Source organism: Bos grunniens, chromosome 15 (assembly GCF_055505025.1).
Source record: "Bos grunniens cultivar Pamir isolate PY7600 chromosome 15, Bosgru_T2T1.0, whole genome shotgun sequence".
NCBI lineage: Eukaryota > Metazoa > Chordata > Mammalia > Artiodactyla > Bovidae > Bos > Bos grunniens.
In genome coordinates this window covers 78,819,750-78,839,666 of record NC_141179.1, presented here as the reverse complement: position 1 = coordinate 78,839,666, position 19,917 = coordinate 78,819,750, and the positions used below count along the sequence as shown (strand labels likewise).

The window sequence follows — 19,917 nt, the reverse complement described above, 5'->3', positions numbered from 1 at the left end:
GACTGGTTGGATCTCCATGCAGTCCAAGAGACTCTCAAGAGTCTTCTCCACACCACAGTTCAAAAGCATCAATTCTTCGGCACTCAGCTTTCTTTAGAGTCCAACTCTCACAACCACACATGACCACTGGAAAAACCATAGCCTTGACTAGACAGACCTTTGTTGACAAAGTAATGTCTCTGCTTTTTAATATGCTGTCCAGGTTGGTCATAACTTTCCTTCCAAGGAGTAGGCATGTTTTAATTTCATGGCTGCAATCACCATCTGCAGTGAATTTGGTGCCCAGAAAAATAAAGTCTGACACTGTTGCCACTGTTTCCCCATCTATTTGCCATGAAGTGATGGGACCGGATGCCATGATCTTCTTTTTCTGAATGTTAAGCTTTAAGCCAACTTTTTCACTCTCTTCTTTCACTTTCATCAAGAGGCTCTTTAGTTCTTCTTCACTTTCTGCCATAAGGGTGGTGTCATAGAATTAACAGTAAACTAGAACCACACAAGACTTACATTTAAAGTATAATATATACTTAAGAAGTTCAAGAATGCTGCATATTTTTGGATAGGAAAATAATTGAAAAGATAACAATTTATTCCCCAACATTATCTATGTATTCAATTCAATCCCAGTAAATATCACCACCAAAACTTAAAAGCAAAACAAAAACAAAAGTACCTCACAAGGGCTGTACTTGGAAAACTCTAAAATGTTCATATAAAATTATATGTAAGTACTATATTAAAAAATGTGTGCCTGCTCATTCTGTTCCAGATTTTAATGGGAAGCTATAAACTTTTAAATGTGAGTGTATTAGCTGTGGATCTCTCATATTTGGACAGTATCATGTTGAGTTACACTCCTATTTGCAGCTTATTGAAAGTATTTTTGTGAAATGATGTGAAAGTTTATATGATCATAAACAACTCAAGGAGAAATTAAGGAAATAATTCCACTACAACATCAGAAAGAATAAAATAGTTAAGAGTAAGCTTAACCAAGGAGACAATAGTCTTGTCAATTGAAAACTATAAGCATTACTCAGAGATATTATAGAACACACACATATATGGGAAGACATTTATGAGCTGGAATATTTAACAGTATTAAGAAATTAATACTACCTCAAGTGATATAAAATATAGTGCAATCTCTATCAAAACACCAAAAATATTTTTAGAAAAAATAGAAAAATCCATGCTAAAATTCATATGGAATCTCAAGGACTACAAATTGCCAAAGCAATATTGAAAATGAAGTTAGAGATCTCATACTTCCACATTCTAAAACAAGCTACAAAGCTATAGTAATCACAGCACCCATATTGAAACAAAGATGAATAACAGATTAATGAAATATAATAGACAGCCTAGAAATAAATCTCTAAATAATAATCTCTAATATTTAATAAATTTCAACAAAGGTGTCAAGAACATTTAATGGAAAAAGGGTTTTATATGACCTTAATTGAAAAAGGCAGTCACACACACACACACACACAAAAGCAGATTTTGTATGATTCCAACTGACTGAGACAAATAAAATAGATTAATACAAAGTAGAAGGGAGGTTGCCTGGGTCTCTGTGAGTGAAAATGGGAAATTTTCTTGAATAGTTGTGGACTTTCAGTGTGTGAAGTTGGACAGTTCTCAAGATAAACATTAGTAACATTTATACAACACCATTAATTAAATTAATACCACCTTAAGATGGTGAAAATTGTAAATTTTATTATGTAACAGTTTAGTTCAGTTCAGTCACACAGTCATGTCCAACTCTTTGCAATCTCATGAAATGCTCCACACCAGGCTTCAGTGTCCCTCACCCAATTCCTGTCCGTTCACTATTCCCAGAGCTTGCTCAAACTCATGTCTGTTGAGTTGATAATGCCATACAACCATCTCATCCTCTGTCATCCCCTTCTCCTCCCGCCTTCAATCTTTCCCAGCATCAGGGTCTTTTCCAGTGAGTCAGTTCTTTGCATCAGGGGGTCAAAGTATTGGAGTTTCAGCTTCAGCATTAGTCCTTCCAATGAATATTCAGGATTGATTTCCGTTAGGATGGACTGGTTGGGTTTCCTTGCAGTCCAAGGGACTCTCAAGAGCCTTCTCCTATACCATAGTTCAAAAGTGTCAATAGTTAACACTCAGCTTTCTTTATTGTCCAACTCTCACATCCATACATGACTACTGGTAAAACTATAGCTTTGACTAGATGGACCTTTGTTGGCCAAGTAATGTCTCTGCATTTTAATATGCTATCTGGCTTGGTCATAATTTTCTTCCAAAGAATAAGCATCTTTTAATTTCATGGCTGCAGTCACCATCTGCAGTGATTTCGGAGCCAAAAAAATTAAGTCTCTCCCTGTTCCTTTTTTTCCCCCATTTATTTGCCATGAAGTGATGGGATTCGATCCCATGATGTTAGTTTTTCAAATGTTGAGGTTTTTTTCTTTTTTTTTTCTTTAAGCAGTTCTGTTTATTAGATATGTAGGTTTTTTCTGCTGTTTTAACTCTTGTAAGTGGCACAACTGTGAACATCTTTTTTTTCTTTGTTTCATTAATTTTTTATTTTTATTTTTTAATTAATTTATTTGTTTTAATTGGAGGCTAATTAATGTTGAGCTTTAAGCCAACTTTTTCACTACTGTCTTTCACTTTCATCGAGGCCCTTTAGTTCTTCTTCACTTTCTGCCATAAGTGTGGTGTCATCTGCATATCTGAGGTTATTAATATTTCTCCTGGCAATCTTGATTCCAGCTTGTGCTTCATCCAGCCCAATGTTTCTCATGATGTACTCTGCATATAAGTTAAATAAGCAGGGTGACAATATATAGCCTTGATGTCCTCCTGTCCCAATTAGGAACCAATCCTTTGTTCCACGTCTGGTTCTAACTGTTGCTTCCTGACCTGCATACAGATTTCTCAGAAGCAAGTAAGGTGGTCTGGTATTCCCATCTCTTGAAGAATTTTCCACAGTTTCTTGTGATCCACAAAGCCAAAGTCTTTGGCATTGTCAATAAAGCAGCAGTACGTGTTTTTCTGGAACTCTCTTGCTTTTTCAATGATCCAGCGGATGTTGGCAATTTGATCTCTGGTTCCTCTGCCTTTTCTAAATCCAGCTTGAACATTTGGAATTTCACAGTTCACATACTGTTGAAGCCTGGCTTGGGGAATTTTGGGGATTAATTTGCTAGCATGTGAGATGAGTGCAATTGGGTGGTAATTTGAACATTCTTTGGTATTGTCCTTCTTTGGGATTGGAATAAAAACACCTTTTCCAGTCCTGTGGAAAATATAAATTTATTATGTATAGTTGAACGTAATTTAAAAAACAAATTTAAGAACTAAAGTCACCTCATTAATTGACTTATAATGTGAATCTGGACCAAAGTACAATAGGCAAATAACCCAATAGCTCCCAATATATGCAAATATCATTGGCTTCAGATACACATGGGTAATTTGTTTAAGAGATAAACCTGTCAATCCAATAGAGAAGGAAGTGGCACCCCACTCCAGTATTCTTGCCTGGAAAAGTCCCTGGACAGAGCAGCGTGGTGGGCTATAGTCTATGAAGTCACAAAGTTGGACATGACTAAGCAACTAACACTTGGTTTCGTGTCAATCCAATGACAAACTATTAAGTTAGAACCTCTAGTTTCAAATTTTTAGTTTATATTTAAGTATAGTTGATTAACAATGTGTTAGTTGCAGGTGTACTGCAAAGTGATTCAAAATATATAAATATAGGTAGTTAGATAGATGTATATGTGTGTGTGTATGTATATATGTATACATACACACACACCTGTATCTATGTATCTATTTTTTCTCCATTTTTTTTCATTTAGGTTTTTACAAAATAGTGAGTAGAGTTCCCTGTGTTATATAGTATGTCTTGTTGACTATGTACTTTAAATATAGTAGCATATATTTGTCAATTTCAAATTTTTTATAATCAATTAAGCAAATATTAAGTACCTACTATGGACTAGGCACTGTTCTAAGTACTCAGGATGCATCAAAAAAGAAAGGAGGCCCAAACAAGCCTGGGCAAGAAAGAAAGAAATGAAATCCAAATTTTTTATTTTGAAGTTTCAAAATCAGATTTTGGATGTAAGTTAGCAAACATATTTGAAGGATGTTGTACTCCTCCAGATGCGTTCAGATGGCCTGGTTATGAATGGCGAAGAGGGGACTTTATAAAGTGAACATCCCTCTCTTCAAAGCAGTGGAAATATACACAACACGGATTATACACCATAGACTGAACTTAAACTCTACGCTGCAAAGAAAGGCACCAAAGTGACTGGTGGACCCCTGATTGGGAAGAGTTTGCTCTCAGAGTGACAGGGAATAATCCGTGCTACGTAGAAGAGTGACAGCTTAAGTAGAAATTGTATTTAATAAAATAAACATGTTTGCATTTCAAAAAGTAAAATCTCTATAACTGTATCCTAACAACTTCTCTTTTTTTGATTATTTCTTAACTAGTTTTTATTTGTATGTTTTTCTTGTTATTGCTTGTTTGTTTCTGGTCATGCTATGTGAACTGTGGGATCCTACTTTTACCAGGGACTGAATCTAAGCCCTAGGCGATGCAAGTCTGTAGTCCCAACCACTGGAAACCCAGGGAATCTCAGAACCATAATGAATTCTGAACTGGGCAATACGTAAATTTAAATACAATTTTCATAATGGTTAGTGATTTCCTGCCTGGACCTTACCCCTGAGTACTTTTATGTCAAAATCACCATACTTTTGATAAGCAATGTTCAGCTGGCCCTGAACCATAAAATTGTATTTATTTTCTATTCACCATTTAAAATAGAAAGCCATTTCATATTGTTATGATTATTTCCCAAGCTCACATTTTCTGTCCAAAAATTCCTCATAGCATTTTTTTCACCTCTCAATTTCTGAATGAATAAGTTTAAGAAGCTTAACAAAGGAGTTATCATGATATAAAATGAGCCAGGCCTTCAGTGCAAATAAGCAGGGCACAAAGATGACAATGACCACAGTGATGGGAAAGACACAGGTGAAGAGGACTTTGCCTCTCCCTTCCAACCTATAAGCCTCTATGCAGCACAGGCTGACCACATGGGAGACCACCAGGGCAAAAATATTCAACAGATCAATGAACCCACTGTTAGCAGCAAGAGAAGCCAAGGGTGTGACAGAGTCCATGCAGACAAGTTTCAATAAAGGGTTTAGATTACACATGGATGGTCTGTGACATGGGAGCCACAGACAGGCAGCAGCACTATGAAGAGAATCTGGGTGGTTGCAAGGACAATCCTATAGCTCCTATACCTGGAAGAGTAAGCCACATTCCTTCCTGTACTGTGAAACCATCATGTCACTCATGGTATGATGGTTTTGAAAGGTTGCTGCTACAAGCAGGGAACGACGCTGGGATTTGTGGCCTCCAGAGGAGAGGAATTAGATCCAGGGCCAGAGACAAGGCTTGATCACTCGGAGCTTTTTGTGTAGCAAGGTTTTATTACAATATAAAAGAGACAGTGAAATCTGACATAGACATCAGAAGGGGACAGATAGAGTGCCGCCTTGCTAGTTTTTAGCCAGAAGTTACATGCCTATTTGCAAGTTCCTAATTAGAGAAAGGAAATGCCTGAAAACAGAGAGAGTTGCGCCAGGCCCCTCAGCCACAAAATGCATTTTGAGATAGCATTGGCTTTTTCACTCTTCTCTTTCACTTTCATCAAGATGCTGCAAGTAGTTTAAAAAGAGAAAAACATATAATCAGAAAATATTAGTTACATATGCAATGGTAAAAAGATCTTTTTTTTTCCTTCCTTCTATTTTATTTTTAAAATTAGGAAAGTATTATAACACATTTACAGGAGACTTGGAAATACAGAACAAAGTTACATATAGTTCCAATGTGTGTGCGCTGTGTGCTCAGTCACTCTGCTGCTGCTGCTGCTGCTAAGTCGCTTCAGTCGTGTCCGACTCTGTGCCACCCCATAGACAGCAGCCCACCAGGCTCCCCCATCCCTGGGATTCTCCAGGCAAGAACACTGGAGTGGGTTGCCATTTCCTTCTCCAATGCATGAAAGTGAAAAGTGAAAGTGAAGTCACTCAGTCATGTCCAACTCTTAAAAGACCCCATGGACTGCAGCCTACCAGGCTCCTCCGTCCATGGGATTTTCCGGGCAAGAGTACTGGAGTGGGGTGCCATTGCCTTCTCCTGCTCAGTCACTCAGTCATGTCCAATTCTTTGTGACCTCATGGACTGTGTCCCATGAAGCTCATCTGTCCATGGGATTTTTCAGACAAGAGTACTGTAGTGGGTTGCCATGCCTTCCTCCAAGGGATCTTCCAAACCCGGGAATGGAATCCACATCTCCTGTGTCTCCTGCATTGCAGGCAGGGTTCTTTATCTGCTGAGCCATTAGGGAAGTTCATAGTTCCACTATATATTAGAATTATTTTTTAAGTATATAAATTAACATTGTTATTTGGAATTTCAATATCAAAACTCAAAAATTAATAACACACTCTAGTGAGTGGGTTCTTCACAGCAAATGGCCAAAGTATTGGAACTTCAGCTTCAACATCAAAAGAATAAAAAAATACAAATCAAATTAAACATATGGGAAAAAGTCCAAACTCAATTATATCAAAAGAGTGGTGGTTAAAATGTAAAATTAACTTTAATCAGATATCATAAATATTTATCAGTGACTGGTCTTGAGAATGTGGACAAAGACTTCTCACAGACAGTGTACAGGACTGTAGCTGTTAGAACAACCTCAAGAATGGTAGTTTGGCAATAACTATCAATTTCAATATTTTTAATGCATATACTACTTTACCACTAATTCAAATACCATAGCTACAATTCTATGCCTGTGAACTATATTTGTACATACTCAAAACCGTATGTTCATTGGAAAATTATTTGTCACAGAAAAATTTAGCAGCCAATGTTATGACCAATCTAGATAGCATATTCAAAAGCAGAGACATTACTTTGCCAACAAAGGTTCGTCTAGTCAAGGCTATGGTTTTTCCTGTGGTCATATATGGATATGAGAGTTGGACTGTGAAGAAGGCTGAGCACCAAAGAATTGATGCTTTTGAAACGTGGTGTTGGAGAAGACTCTTGAGAGTCCCTTGGACTGCAAGGAGATCCAACCAGTCCTTTCTGAAGGAGATCAGCCCTGGGATTTCTTTGGAGGGAATGATGCTGAGGCTGAAGCTCCAGTACTTTGGCCACCTCATGCGAAGAGTTGACTCATTGGAAAAGACTCTGATGCTGGGAGGGATTGGGAGCAGGAGGACAAGGGGATGACAGAGGATGAGATGGCTGGATGGCATCACTGACTCGATGGACGTGAGTCTGAGTGAACTCCGGGAGTTGGTGATGGATAGGGAGGCCTGGCGTGCTGCAATTCATGGGGTCACAAAGAGTCGGACAGGACTGAGCGACTGATCTGATCTGATCTGGTCATATTAATTTTAATTTTATCATATAAAATTATGAGGAGTATTGTGCATCATAAGAAAGGTTATGAGATTTATAACCTTTATAGATATATATATAAAGATATATATATATATAAAACTCCTACAAAAACATTTTTCCAAGACATTGCATAGTAAAAGCAAGGATTATATACAAAGAAAGTAACAATATCCGTATGTTAAACACATTTGCATTTGCAAAGATTATTGCCAAATGAAAATTAATAAATAAAATTAGGGTTTACATTTATGAAGACTAGAAAATGCTGGGAGAAAAATAAGAAATTTGGAAATTTATTTGAGACTTAATCCTATATTGTTTGGGCTTCCCTGATAGCTCAGTTGGTAAAGAAACCGCCTGCAATGCAGGAGATCTCAGTTCAATTTCTGGGGTGGGAAGATCCACTGGAGAAGGGATATGCTACCTACTCCAGTATTCTTGGGCTATCCTTGTGTCTCAGCTGGTAAAGAATCTGCCTGCAACGCGGGAGAGCTGGGTTTGTTTCTTGGGTTGGGAAGATCCCCTGGAGAAGGGAAAGGCTACCCACTCCAGTATTCTGGCCTGGTGAATTCCATGGACTATACAGTCCATGGTGTTGCAAAAAGTCCGTCATGACTGAGCAAATTTCACTTTCTTTCAATCCTATATTGTTTGGTTTCCATATATGCTGTTAATTAATTCATATTTTACTTTGAATTTTCTTGTAAACAGTAAAATATTTCAGTTAAAATTTTGGGGCATAATGTGATGCAAATATAGCAAAGAAGACAATCTATATAAAATTACAATTTTTAAGTTATATAAATAAACAAGCTCACTTAAATGACAAGAATTTAAATAAATATTACTCTGTGTCTGAACAAGAGTAAAAAAGATGAAAGCATAAATGATCAAAAATCAGTGTAACTATATAATAGTAACCTTGCAAGTTAATTACGTATTATTATCTTGCTGCATAGGCATTAAATCTTGCTAGCTACAGTGATAAATAGGTATTTATAGGCTTTATACTCTAATAGAGAGGGAAACTGTCTTAACAGCACAGTTGTACAATTATCTTTAATTATAATTATAATAAAGTTTTTGCAAAAAAGAGAAATCAGCATCAAATTTTAAAATGACTTCTGCATTCTAAGGAAATGGACCCTGATGTCAAAAGACTCCCTTCATGGTGGATGATGTACTTATTTAATATGAGATATGATGTTTCTTCTCCAGAGCTTCTTCATAGCATTAGTTAACTCAGAGTTTCTTAGACTGTAGATTAATGGGTTCAGCATGGGACTTATGACTGTATATAACACACTCAATAATTTGTCAATGGGGAAGGTCTTAGCAGGTCTTGCATTTATGAAAATACAGGGAACAAAGAAGCAGACAACCACAGTGATGTGGGGACCCCAGGTCTGGAGGGCTTTCCGCCTCCCTTCCTGACTCAGGTTCTTCAGAGAGTGCAGGATGACTCCATAGGAGATGAGTAAGAGCAGGAACACTATAGTGCAGATCAGTCCCCCATTGGCCAGCACTAAGATGCCAGTGACATAGGTGTCAGTACAGATAAGTTCCAATAAAGGGTACATGTCACACATATAGTGATCAATGACATTTGGGCCACAAAATGGGAGCCAATAAATAGTGCTAAGTTGAATTACTGAGTGCAGAAAACCTCCAACCCAGGACACCACTAGCAACACAACACACACCCTCTGCCTCATGATCACCAAGTAGTGCAAGGGCTTACAGATGGCCACATAGCGGTCATAGGCCATCACCAGCAGAAGGAAGACGCCTGATCCAGCAAAAAGGTGCTCTGCAAACAGTTGGGTCATGCAAGATTCAAAGGATATGTATTTTTCCCCAAATAACAACTCTGAAATCAATCTGGGGGTGATAGAAGTGAAGTGACATCCATACAGGATAAGCTAGCAAGAAAAAAGTACATCGGTGAGTTCAGGGTCTCACTGACAGCTATAGTCACTATAATAAGAAGGTTGCCCACCAGAGTCAAAAGGTAGATGAACAGGAACAAAACAGAAAGGACTTTCTGCTCCTTTGGATTCTGTGTGAGGCCCAGAAGGACAAAGTACGTTACATTATTTCTTGATTCCATCCAATCTGGACAGGAGATTACTTCACATACTAAAGCAGTTTACTTTAAAAAAAAAAAAAAAAAAAGAGGGATAACACTTAAAGGGGGAAAATGATCAAATGTAGAAGAATTTTTATTTATTTATTCATTCATTGGAAGAATGTCAATAGAACATCTATTTGTGTCTAATGTGTCATAGAAATTTTGATTACCAAGTGGAATAAGGCATAGTTGTTTTTTGTTTTTTTGTTGTTTAACCTCAGTGATATGACATGGAACAACAACAACAAAAAAATTCCTGACACATGTATGAAGTTGCATTAAATTCACACATGGCTGAGGAGTCAGAATATAGGAGTATATCAAGTGAGTGTCACAGAAGTCTTTTAAGAGGAAGTAATGCTTAAGATGAGTGTAAAAAATAATTGAAAGTATAAAGAAATAAATCCATGAAAAGGTGCAGCATTTATAAAGACACAAAGTATAATACATGAAACACACTCAAGGTAATACACATAATCAGTGTGGGTAGATGAATGTGTGAATAGATGAATTCCTTATCCTGAATTGTCTCTAACCTCACTGACACTTCTTTGGTCTGTACGTGGTTATTTCCCTTTTTTGATCAATAAATTAGACTGCAGCAGTCTAATTTTGTATCTCCAGGCCTTACCTTTCCCCTAAATTTCAAAAGTTTATTTGCACCATCTCTAATTTTGAAATCCAACTGAATAGCAATTTAATATTTATAAAACATAACTTTTAAATTCTCCACAATAAACATGAGCATTTTCTAAATATAATTTAAAGAGCATTCCTTATTTATCCCACTAAATATTATAATTTTCATGTTAGTGTTCAGAAACAAAATTTCAGTGCTCTTTACTCATTTGTCACTCTCATGAAACTTAAATAAATCGTACTAACCCTACTTTCAGAATATATCACAAATTTGATCATTCACTATTTCTTAATTTCTTCCTGTTGCACAGTAACAGCCTCCTGCTAAGTCTCTCCACATTTATACTGGCCTCAAAAGTCAGTTCTCCTGCTGCAAACTAAACAGTCCTTTTGAACCTTCTTCTGATAACATCACTCTACTTCTCCAAACTCCTACAGTATATTCCAATCACTCACTCATAGTTTAATAGAACACACTTAATATTTACAGTAGCAAGAACTGTAATCCTTATTTCATAAGTGAAGAACTTAAGGTTCAGAATATCTAATTCATTTTCTCAAGTACACATTTTTAAGTCATATACCTAGAATTGAATTTGTTTGATTGAATGTAAAGTAATTTATTTTCTTATATAAGAAATAAGGTCTCACAACTGTCAGCTTGGTTCCCACTATTTAATGTTAGTCTTACCTTCTGGAGGCTTGTTCAGAACCTGAAGAATAACTTGAAGTTACTCAGAAACACTTGGAATTATTTTTCATCCAGTTTGATAAAGAGGACAAAAGGCCACTTTATTACTTGAGCATATAGTTTATTTGACTGTCCATCCATTTGCTTCATGGAGTCTTCTGATTATTCAGGTCATTTTAAATGCAGTGTAGATTATTTGAAGGCAATTCCACGGTGCACACACTGAAAAACAAGTTTATTGCTTTGGGAAATATATCAAAATGTCCAGCATATACTACATACACATAGAAGAAATCAACTAGTTATGTGGCAGGGAAATTGTTCAAAAGTAACTTCTTTATTCCTAACTTCAAAAATATAAATAGTATTTGACTGTCCACTTCTTTTCACTCTGTCATATTAACATGACCAAACTAGTTGAGTACTTGAAAGACTTTCCTGTGATTCCTTTTAAGTCACGCTATAAATCTAAGAATGAGCCACCTTAAAATTTTATGGCAGTTACTAAGCGAATAGCATCTTCTTCCTTTTAGGGGTGAAGATCACAGGCTATTTCACCCCTTCCAGCTGCAATTATCACTGGGTCTTGGAATGTGTCCAAGGCTGATTCTTGTGTAATTAATTCAGTGGGATTTTCCTCAAAGGTTTTAAAGAACATCTATAGGGGGTTCATCGAAAAAGCAAGAGAGTTCCAGAAAAACATCTATTTCCACTTTATTGACTATGCTAAAGCCTTTGACTGTGTGATCACAATAAACTGTGGAAAACTCTTAAATAGATGGAAATATCAGACCACCTGAGCTGCCTCTTGAGAAACCTGCATGCAGGTCAGGAAGCAACAGTTAGAACTGGACATGAAACAACAGGCTGGTTCCAAATAGGAAAAGGAGTACATCAAGGCTGTATATTGTCACCCTGCTTATTTAACATATGCAGAGTACATCACAAGAAATGCTGGGCTGGAAGAAGCTCAAGCTGGAATCAAGATTGCCAAGAGAAATATCAATAACCTCAGATATGCAGATGACACCACCCTTATGGCAGAAAGTGAAGAAGAACTAAATAGCCTCTTGATGAAAGTGAAAGAGGAGAGTGAACAAGTTGGCTTAAAATTCAACATTCAGAAAACTAAGATCATGGCATCTGGTCCCATCACTTCAAGGCAAATAGATGGGGAAACAGTGGAAACAGGGTCAGACTTTATTTTTTGGGTCTCCAAAATCACTGCAGATGGTGATTGCAGCGATGAAATTAAAAGATGCTTACTCCTTGGAAGGAAAGTTATGATCAACCTAAACAGCATATTAAAAAGCAAAGACATGACTTTGTTAACAAAGGTCTGTCTAGTCAAAGCTATGGTTTTTCCAGTAATTGTGTATGGATGTGAGAGTTGGACTATAAAGAATGCTGAGCACCAAAGAATTGATGTTTTTGAATTGTGGTGTTATGAAAGACTCTTAAGAGTCTCTTGGATTGCAAGGAGATCCAACCAGTCCATCCTAAAGGAGATCAGTCCTGGGTGTTCCCTGGAAGGAGTGATTTGAAGCTGAAACTCCAGTCCTTTGGCCACCTGATGCGAAGAGCTGACTCATTGGGAAAGGCTCTGATGCTGGGAGGGATTGGGGGCAGGAGAGAAGGGGACGACAGAGGATAAGATGGCTGGATGGCATCGCCAACTCCACAGACATGGTTTTGGGTGGACTCCAGGAGTTGGTGATGGACAGGGAGGCCTGGCGTGCTGCAGTTCATGGGGTCTCCAGGAGTCGGACAAGACTGAGTGACTGAATGGAACTGAACTCTTAGGGGCTTTCCTGGTGGCTCAGTTATGAAGAATTCACTTGCCAATGCATAAGATGCAAGTTTGTCCCCTAGTTTGGTTTATGATATGAACATGAACTATAGCATGATAGCCACCGTGTCTAGCTTTAGATACACCTGGGTTTAAAAGGTAAATGTGTCAATTTAATTACAAAAAAACTAAATTAATATTTCTATTTTTTAATAATTCATTTATTACTTCAATTGGAGGATGATAGCCTCTGCTGCATACTTGTGTCCCCTCCCTCCTGAACCCCTCACCCTTTCCCCGCTGATCCACCCCTCCAGGTTGGCACAGAGCACTGAATTGGGTGCCCTGTGTCTTACATCAAACTCCCTCTGGTTGTCTGTTTTACACACGGTAAAGGTGTGCGTTTCAATGCTATTCTCTCAAGTCATCCCACTCTCTCCTTCTTCCACTGAGTCCAAACATCTGTTCTTTACAACTGTCTCCTTTGCTGCCCTTCACATAGGATCATCAGTACTATCTTTCTAGATTCCATATATATACTTTAATACATAATATCTATTTCTGACTTACTTCATGCTTATAATAGGCTCTAGCTTAATCAACCTCATTAGAACTGACTTAAATGTGTTCCTTTTTATAACTGAGTAATTATTCCATTGGGTATATATACTACAACGTTCTTAACCATTCATCTGCCAGTGAACATCTAGGAGTCCAATGACATAATTACTAAATTAAAATTTCTACTTTTTACTATTAAATATTTATTTTATATTGGATTATAGCTGACTAACAACATTAGCTTCAGGTGTTCAGCAAAGTGAGTGAGTTGCACATATACACGTACCTATTATTTTTCAAATTCTTTTCCCATTTAGGTTATTATAGGATGTTGAATAGAATTTCCTGTGCTATATATGGTAGATCCTGGTTGGTTATCAATTTTAAATATACTAGGGTGTATTGTCAATACCCAAGTATTATGTAATCAACTCAACCAACATTGAGTATCTACCATAGGCCAGGCATTGTTCTAAGTACTCAGGACTCATCAATAAACAAAGCAGACCTGAAATAAGTTTGGAGTCTGAAAATCAGATTTTAGGTGCAAGATAACAAACATTTTTGAAGTATTTTGTGCTCCTCCAGACTAGCTCAGATTGCCTGGTTATTCAGGGGAGGAGGGCATTTTATAATATGAAACTTCCTCCCTACAAAGCAGTGGGAATATACACCCAAATTACACACCACAGATTGGACTTCAACTCCACTCTGCAGAGACACCAAAGTGACTGATGAAACACTGAGTGTGGTGGGTTTACCCTCAGAGTGACAGGGAATAAATTATGCTATGTGGAAACATGATGACTTAACTAGAAACTGCAATGAGTCATAGTAAAATAAACATTTGCATTTCAAAAAAACTTTCGAACTGTATTATAACAAACTCTTTTTTTCAATATTCCATGCCTACTTTTTTGTCTGTCCGTTTGTCTGTTTTGGTGTGGCTTTTTTATGTGTGTGGCTGTGTGGTATACCTTGTGGGATTCTAGTCCTTCTACCAGGGGCTGAACATAGGCCTGGGCAATGAAAGTGTGTAGTCCCAACCTCTGGACTGGCAGGGAATTTCCAAGTCCTAACTAATTCTGACAGTAAATAAAAGTTAACTACCAACTGAGTAATACATAAACCTAAACATAATGTTATAATGGTAAATCACTCTCTACCTGGAACTTGCCTCTGTGTGGCTATATGTCAAAAACAACATGCTTTTGTTAAGTAGTGTACAGTTGTCTTCAATCATAAAATTTTATTTTCTCATATAGATCAATGGAATAAAATAGAAAGCTCAGAGATAAATCCACAGACCTATGGACACATTATCTTTGACAAAGGAGGCAAGACTATGCAATGGACAAAAGACAATCTCTTTAACAAGTGATGCTGGGGAAACTGGTCAACCTTTTGTAAAAGAATGAAACTAGAACACTTTCTAACACCATGCAAAAAAAATAAACTCAAAATGGATTAAAGATCTAAATGTAAGACCAGAAACTTTAAGACTCCTAGAGGAAAACATAGGCAAAACACTCTCTGACATAAATCACAGCAGGATCCTCTGTGACCCACCTCCCAGAGTAATGGAAATAAAGGTAAAAATTAACAAATGGGACCTAATTAAACTTAAAAGCTTTTGCACAATGAAGGAAACTATAAGCAAGTTAAAAAGACAGCCTTCAGAATGGGAAAAAAATAATAGCAAATGAAGCAACTGACAAACAACTAATCTCAAAAACATACAAGCAATTCATGCAGCTCCATACCAGAAGAATAAATGGCCCTATCAAAAAATGGGCCAAAGAACTAAGCAGACATTTCTCCAAAGAAGACATACAGAGGGCTAACAAACACGTGAAAAGATGTTCAGCATCACTACTGTCAGAGAAATGCAAACCTAAATCACAGTGAGGTACCATTTCACACCAGTCAGAATGGCTGCTATCAAAATGTCTACAAACCATAAATGCTGGAGAGAGTGTGGAGAAAAGGGAACCCTCTTACACTGTTGGTGGGAATGCAAACTAGTACAGCCACTATGGAGAACAGTGTGGAAATTCCTTACAAAACTGGAAATAGAACTGCCATATGACCCAGCAACCCCACTGCCGGGCATACACACCGAGGAAATCAGAATTGAAAGAGACGCATATACACCACTATTCATCACAGCATTGTTTACAATAGCTAGGACATAGAAGCAACCTAGATGTCCATTGGCAGACAAATGGATAAGAAAGCTGTGGTACATATACACAATGGAATATTACTCAGCTATTAAAAAGAATGCATTTGAATCAGTTCTAATGAGGGTGGATGAAACTGGAGGCTATTATACAGAGTGAAGTAAGCCAGAAAGAAAAACACTAATAAAAGATATTGATATATATATATGGAATTTAGAAAGATGGTAACAATGACCCTATATGCAAGACTGCAAAAGAGGCACAGATGTAAAGAACAGACTTTTGGACTCTGTGAGACAAGGTGAGGGTGGGATGATTTGAGAGAATAGCATTGAAACATGTACATTACCATATATGAAATAGATCGCCAGTCCAGTGTCGATGCATGAGACAGGGTGCTCAGGGCTGGTGCACTGGGAGAACCCTGAGGGATGGGATGGGAAGGGAAATGGCAGCGGGGTTCAGGATGGGGAACACATGTACACCCTTGGCTGATTCATGTCAAAGTATGGCAAAAACCACTTCTATATTATATAGTAATTTACTATATTGTAAAGTAGTTAGCTATCAGTTAAAATAAATAAATATATTAAAAATAAAATAAAAATTGTATTTTCTCTTTTCCATTTTAAAAACAAACTCACTTTTTATTGTTATGATTATTTCCCAAAGACACTTTATCATCCCAGAACTTCCTCATAGCATTTTCACGTCTAAATTTCTGAGCTTGAAGTTTAAGAAGTTTAACAAGGGCCTTATCATGATATAAAATGTACCCAAGCCTTGGATACAAATGCACAAATAAGCAGGGCACAAAAACTAAGATGACCACAGTGATGTGAGAGACACAGGTGGAAAGAATTTTGCATCTCCCCTCCAAGCTATCTCTCTAGGGAGGACAATGACCACATAGGAGACCAACAAGGGAAAATATTTTAATGGATAAATGAAGCAATGATTGGCAGCAACAGAGACCAAGGATATGAATTCCATGCAGACAAGTTTCAACAAAGGGTTAAGACACACAAGAATGGTCTTTGACATTGAACCACAGACAGGCAGCCATACTATGAAGATCTGTGTATTTGCAAGTACAACCCTCCAGCTCCTATTACTTGAAAGAGGAAGCCACAATCCTGTCACTCATGATGGTTTCACAGTCTGGGGCTTTGCAGATGGCCACATAGTGCTCATTGGCAACCACTATGGGCAGGAAGATCTCAGCAGCAAAAGATGTTCAGCAAAGACGTGAGTCCTGGACTTACTGAAGGAGATGATTCCTTTCTTACAGCAGGTGTCAGTTGGTATTTCAGGTATCATAGATGAAGAACAGGACATGTCCACAAGGACAGAAACACAAGCAGGAACTGTAATTCCTGCTTTACCCAAATTTACAAAAGGTGACTTTTAACTGAAAACATCTTTTCATACCTGGGTCACAGTTTTATATTCTAAAGACTCAACTCCTCTAAAATGACCCTTCTTAAAAAGAATCTTGTGAGAAGGCAATGACAAGCCACTCCAGTACTCTTGCCTACAAAATCGCATGGACGGAGGAGCCTGGTAGGCTGCAGTCCATGGGGTCGCGAAAAGTCGGACACGACTGAGTGACTTCACTTTCACTTTTCACTTTCACGCAACGGAGAAGGAAATGGCAACCCACTCCAGTGTTCTTGCCTGGAGAACCCCAGGGACGGATAGACCCTGATGGCCTACTGTCTACGGGGTCGCACAGAGTCAGACACGACTGAAGCGACTTAGCAGCAGCAGCAGCAAAAAGAATTTTATTGACAATAACAATGGAATATTATTTTGTGAAGAAACCATTTTAAATTTATTTTAACTTCATTTTAAACTCAGAGGAGGCAATGGAAACCCACTCCAGTACTCTTGCTTGAAAATTCCATGGACTAAGGAGCCTGGTAGGCTGCAGTCCATGGGGTCGGGAAGAGTCAGGCACGACTGAGCAACTTCACTTTCACTCTTCACTTTCATGCATTGGAGAAGGAAATGGCACCCCACTCCAGTGTTCTTGCCTGGAGAATCCCAGGGACGGGGGAGCTTGGTGGGCTGACATCTATGGGGTCGCACAGAGTCGGACATGACTGAAGTGACTTAGCAGCAGCAGCATTTTAAACTACATTATTTATCTTATTTATATTCAATTTATTATTTTGTATGTAATAAATTGGAACAGAGATATACAAGCCTAGGCATACCTCTGAAAAAGAATAGTAATGAGGGACTGCTAGTCTCTTTACTCATCAAAATGTGTTATATATCATAGCAATCGTATTATGTGCCAATCTGCACATGAATAAAGAGATCAATGAAAAAGAATAGAGTCTTGAATTAGATCCAAATACATTGGACTTCAGGATACAATAGTCAGGATTTTAAATCAATGGCAAAAATATATTTACTTGACCATTTAAAAGAAACCTAAAATTTAGAGAAACAACTAAAAATTCAATCCATATTTACCTCCAATAGCAAAATTAATTCAATACAAATCAAAAGTTTCCATATGACATCAAAAATGTTTTAAAAATTAACATAGGCAAAACACTCTCCGAAATACATCATAGCAGAATCCTCTATGATCCACCTCCCAGAATACTGGAAATAAAAGCAAAAATAAACAAATGGGGTCTAATTAAAATTAAAAGCTTCTGCACAACAAAAGAAACTATAAGCAAGGTGAAAAGACAGCATTCAGAATGGGAGAAAATAATAGCAAATGAAGCAACTGACAAACAACTAATCTCAAAAATATACAAGCAACCCCTGCAGCTCAATTCCAGAAAAATAAACGACCCAATCAAAAAATGGGCCAAAGCACTAAATAGACATTTCTCCAAAGAAGACATACATATGGCTAACAAACACATGAAAAGATGCTCAACATCACTCATTATCAGAGAAATGCAAATCAAACCACAATGAGGTACCATTTCACACCAGTCAGAATGGCTGCGATCCAAAAGTCTATGGGCAATAAATGCAGGAGAGGGTGTGGAGAAAAGGGGACCCTCTTACACTGTTGGTGGGAATGCAAACTATTACAGCCACTATGGAGAACAGTGTGGAGATTCCTTAAAAAACTGGAAATAGAACTGTCATACGACCCAGCAATCCCAATGCTGGGCATACACACCGAGGAAACCAGAATTGAAAGAGACATGTCTACCCCAATGTTCATCTCACCACTGTTTATAATAGCCAGGACATGGAAGCAACCTAGATGTCCATCAGCAGATGAATGGATAAGAAAGCTGTGGTACATATACACAATGGAGTATTACTCAGCCATTAAAAAGAATACATTTGAATCGGTTCTAATGAGGTGAATGAAACTGGAGCCTATTATACAGAGTGAAGTAACCCAGAAAGAAAAACACCAATACAGTATACTAATGCATATATATGGAATTTAGAAACATGGTAATGACAACCATGTATGCGAGACAGCAAAAGAGACACAGATGTATAGAACAGTCTTTTGGACTCTGTGGGAGAGGGAGAGGGTGGGATGATTTGGGAGAATGGCATTAAAACATGTATAATATCATATAAGAAATGAATCACCAGTCCAGGTTCAATGCAGGATACAGGAAGCTTGGGGCTGGTGCACTGGGATGACCCAGAGGGATGGTATGGGGAGGGAGGTGGGAGGGGGTTCAGTGGCAGATGCATGTTGATGTATGACAAAACCAATACAATATTGTAAAGTAAAAATAATAATAATAATAAAATAAATACTAAAAAAGAATTAAAAAATTGTCACAAGTGAAATGAAAAAATTCTTCATAAGCAATATACAAAAAACCTGAATATAAAGTATAAAAATATTACATGCAAAAAGCACTCTACATAGGATAAAATTTAAGAACATATAACCAGAAAACATTAATTATATATACAATGTAAAAGATCATTTCTTTAATATATAATCTCATAAAAATCAAAAATTGAGTGCAATAAAGACATACATATAAAATATCTACCAAAAAATAAATATGACTCAAGTTAAATGTATTGAATGATGCTGAGCTAAATTATATAAATAGTGTAGCAAGGTATAAAAATAACTTTAATCAGGAGCAGGAGCTAAGATGGTGGAGGAGTAGGATGGGGAGAACACTTTCTCCCACACAAATTCAGCAAAAGAACATTTAAACGCTGAGTAAATTCCACAAAACAACTTCTGAATGCCAGCAGAGGACATCAGGCACCCAGAAAAGCAACCCAAGTCTTCGAAATGAGGTAGGAAAAAATATAAAAGACAAAAAAAGAGACAAGAGGGAGGGCCGGAGTTCCATCCCAGGAAGGGAGTCTTAAAAAGAGAGAAGTTTCCAAACACCAGGAAACCTTCTCACTGCCGAATCTGTGCCAAGCCTTGGAAGCACAGAGGGCAACATAACAGGGAGA

The 19,917-nt window shown here is 37.5% G+C and overlaps 1 pseudogene; it reads right to left on the bottom strand.

The window, feature by feature from the left end:
- Positions 1 to 8,676: 8,676 nt before the first annotated feature.
- Positions 8,677 to 9,602, bottom strand: LOC147358588 (olfactory receptor 4A47-like; annotated as a pseudogene).
- Between the last annotated feature and the right edge of the window lie 10,315 nt (positions 9,603 to 19,917).